This window comes from Cebus imitator, unplaced genomic scaffold, assembly GCF_001604975.1.
Source record: "Cebus imitator isolate Cc_AM_T3 unplaced genomic scaffold, Cebus_imitator-1.0 Scaffold146, whole genome shotgun sequence".
In the NCBI taxonomy this organism is placed as follows: Eukaryota; Metazoa; Chordata; class Mammalia; order Primates; family Cebidae; genus Cebus; species Cebus imitator.
In genome coordinates this window covers 1,261,522-1,265,927 of record NW_016107461.1, presented here as the reverse complement: position 1 = coordinate 1,265,927, position 4,406 = coordinate 1,261,522, and positions in this window count along the sequence as shown.

Here is a 4,406-nt window from a genome sequence, read left to right as displayed (position 1 = left end):
CTTGTGTATGCTTTGCAAAGTTCTCATGTTGTGTTTTTCAGCTCCATCAATTCATTTATATTCCTCTCTAAGCTGTTTATTCTCATTAGCATTTTGTCAAACCTTTTTTCAAGGTTCTTAGTTTCTTTTCATTGTGTTGGAATGTGTTCTTTTAGCTCAGAAATGTTTGTTATTACCCACCTTCTGAAGCCTATTTCTGTAAATTTATCAGACTCATTCTCTATCCCGCCTTGTTGCCTTGCTGGTGAGGAGGTGTGATCCCTTGGACGAGGGGAGGTGTTCTCATTTTGGGTGTTTTCATCCTTTTGCACTGGTTTCTTCCCCTCGTTGTGGATTTATCTACCTGTGCTCTTTGTAGTTGGTGGCTTTCAGATGGGGTCTCTGGATGTCCCTTTTGTTTATGATGAAGTTATTTCTTTCTGGTTCTTAGTTTTCCTTCTAACAGTCAGGTCCCTCTGCTATAGGGCTGCTGGAGGTCCACTCCAGACCCTATTTGCCTGGGGATAACCTGCAGCTATTGCAGAACAGTAAGGGTTGCTGCCAGTTTCTTCCTCTGTTATCTTTGTCCCAGAAAGGTACCTGCCAGAAGTCAGCCTGAGCTCTCCTTTATGAGGTGTCTGTGGATATACGGGGGTCAGGGAGCTTCTTGAGGAGACAGTCTGTCCCTTATAGGAGCTCAGGTGCTGAGCTGTGAGCTCTGTTGTTCCATTCAGAGCTGCTGGGCAGGTATGTTTAAGTCAGCTGCAACAGAACTCATAGCTACGTTTTTTTCCCAGATGCTCTGTCCCAGGAAGGTGGGGCTTTATTTATAAGTTGCTGTCATGCTTCTGCCTTTTTTCAGAGATGCCCTGCCCAGCGAAGAGGTAGCCTATCACAGTCTGCCAGCAGAGGTGTTGCTGATCTGCCATGGGCTCTGCTCAGCTGCTGTGTGAACTTCCTTGCCGTTTTGTTTATAGGGGTCTACTTAGAACTGCCTTAGTAATTGCAGTCTGCCTCCATAATGGCGGACTGTCTCTGTAATGGCAGACTACTTCACTAATGGCAGATTGCCTCGGTAATGGCAGACTGCCTTGGTAATGGCGGATTGCCTCTGTAATGGTGGACTGCCTCTGTAATGGTGGACTGCCTTGGTAATGGTGGACTGCCTCAGTAGTAGCAGACTGCCTCGGTAGTGGTGGACTGCCTTGGTGATGGTGGACACCCTTCCCCCCACTGAGCTAGACCATCCCAGGTCCAGCTGTGCTTGCTATTAAACTCTCAATCCAGAGTATTTCAGAATGATGGTCTTTGTGGGGCTGGGACTAGCCAAGCCAGATCACCTGGATCCCTGTTTTAGCCCCCTTTTTTTTCAGTTGAATGGGAGACTCTGTCTCCCAAGCATTCCAGACACCAGTTGAAATGGAGCCCGGATTTATGTGAGTTTTTGTGTGGAGACCCACTGTGCCAGCTGAAACAGCTATGCTGGAGACTTGTGGTGCTTTTTTGCCCGGGAACTTCCTGGTCTATAGGCAGTAAAAATTCGTTTGGAAATGCAGTGATCACTCACCCTCTGTGTTTTCACTGGGAACTGCAATCCAGAGCTGTTCCTATTCGGCCATCTTGAATCATCCTCTAAAATTTCATTTTAAAACTGCTTTTGCTGCATCTCAGTAATTTCAGTGTGTTGTTTTCTAGTTTTTTTGTTTCAATGTATTTTTTTTATTTTTTAAATTTTTTTCTTTGACCTACTCATTTTTCATTAGTAAGTTAATTTCCACATGTGTAAATTTCTGAATTTTCTCTCCTTTTTGATTCCTAGTTTTATACCATTGTGGTTAGAAAAGATAAGTGATATCATTTCAATCTCCTTGTATATGTTAAGCATTGTTTTATGGCCCAGCAGATTATCTGTCCTGGAAAGTATGCCAAGTCTGCTGTAGAAGAGTATGTGTTATTCTACTCTCAGACAGAATTTTCTGTTTATGTCTTTTAGGTCAATTAACATTATAGTGTTAATCAAATTTTCAAAGTTGTTGTTTTCTTATTGATTTTCTATCTAGGATACCTATTCATTGTTGAAAGTGGAGTATTGAAGTACCCTGCTGTTCTTGTATTTTTTTTCTCTCTCTTCAGTTCTGTTAATAGTTAAAAAATATTTAAGTGTTAAAATGTTAGTTGCATCTATAATTGTTAAACCCTTTGGTAATTTGACCCCATTATCATTATATAATGATCTTCTTTATCTTTCTTTACAGTTTTTTTTACTTAAAGTCTATTTTATCTGATATTAGGCCAATCCTGGTCTGTTTTGGTCACCATTTGCATTAAACATCTTTTTGTATTCCTTTACTTTCAGTATATGTACATTCTTCAAGTTAAAGTGAGTTTTTAAATAACCAGCACACAGTTGAATTTTGCTGTTTTATCCATTCAGCCACTCTATCATTTGACTGGATAATTTAATCCATTTACATTTTAAGTAATTATTGACGAGTAATGACCTACTATTCCCATTTTGTTAATTGTTTTCTGAAGCTCTTGTAGTTCTTTGTTCCTTTCTTTCTTGGTTGCTGTATTCCTAGGTTCCTACAAAAGTACTCTCATCATCATAAGTAACAAGACAGTGGTAAGAAAACAAGGAGTTTTCAAGTTGTTTTTATTTTTTCTACTCAGCACTAATAAGAAAGGTTTAAAGAAGCATATATTGATCCCAGCTCTATGACATTCCCTCTTATTTGGAAGGAGTTTTTATTAAAAAGTGAAGTTGGTGCTAATACAACAGAATAATTGAATTACATATTTAGCAGATTAGTAATTTATGAGAGCAAAACAGTCCCTGGGGAGACTTTTTTGATTGATTTTAACCACAGATTTAATGCAAGGTGGTTGCCTGAAGGAAGCAGCTGACTACAAAGGATATAATTATAGATTTCCCGTTTTACAGGCAACCTTAGAATCACACATAAACTTGTCAGAATTTCTTCAAGACATGTAATGTGATGACAAGATTAATTTCTAGAGTTAGAAAAAGATATTTATTTTATGTTGATGTATTTTTTTATTGCATTTTAGGTTTTAGGGTACATGTGAAGAACATGCAAGATTGTTGCATAGGTACACACATGGCAGTGTGATTTGTTGCCTTCCCCCCCTTCACCTATATCTGGCATTTCTCCCCATGCTATCTCTCCCCACCTCCCCACCCCCCATCCCTCCCCCATTTCCCCCCAACAGACCCCAGTGTGTAGTGCTCCCCTCCCTGTGTCCATGTGTTCTCATTGTTCAACACCTGCCTATGAGTGAGAACATGTGGTGTTTGATTTTCTGCTCTTGTGTCAGTTTGCTGAGAATGATGGTTTCCAGGTTCATCCATGTCCCTACAAAGGACACGAACTCATCATTTTTGATGGCTGCATAATATTCCATGGTGTATATGTACCACATTTTCCCTGTCCAGTCTATCATTGATGGGCATTTGGGTTGGATCCAGGTCTTTGCTATTGTAAACAGTGCTTCCCATTACTGGGTATATATCCAAAGGATTATAAATCGTTCTACTATAAGGACACATGAACACGAATGTTCATTACAGAAAAAGATATTTGTATAAGAATTGTTGATCAAGTTTTTAAGGTAAGAATTTAGAACTTGGATGACCTATGAGTTTGATAAATACTTTGAATTGTCATTTGATCTGTACTGCTTTTGTAATACATCACAAACTTTTGCAAGCTGTGTTTACTCAAGCTACCACAGTTTGGGGGTAAATTAGCTACTTGTAAATAGATAACACATCATTCTTCCATGACCATTTGATTTACATGTTAGATGATCCACACACTTTGTGTGTGTGTGTGTGTGTGTGTGTGTGTATGTGTGTGTGTGTTTATCCTCTTTATATGTGCATAAATTAGTTGGATACTTGGTTCAGTGATTACATGTGTTGTGAACATCGTTTCACACATGCAGTGTATCACATTCCTATCTCTGGTCTGTTACCAAATCCATTCATTACACCACTCCCAGAATAATACCCAATGAAAAAGTCTGACAAAGTTGCTGTTTCCCACAAATTATCCCATAGCATTCAGTGGCCTATAGGAAGCAGACCAAACTCTGGATAACATTTACCTAACTTTAGATTATGTAGTTTAATGATTTCCCAACTGTGTTACTAGTATGGATTCCAAGGAGAATCCTACGGGCAATGAAGCCTTGGACTCAAGTAACAGTGACTATGCAGGCAGGGTTGCCCAGTGTTTTCTTAATACTTATTGCATTTCTGAATAAGCCTTAATTTATAAAGAGAAATCAGTTGCCAGAGAAGTTTGAACTATCACTGCTTTAGTTAAACCAGTGTTTCAATCTACAGATGAGGACCTAACTTCAGTTTACTATTGTATGCCTTGCCCAAGGGAATAAAACTT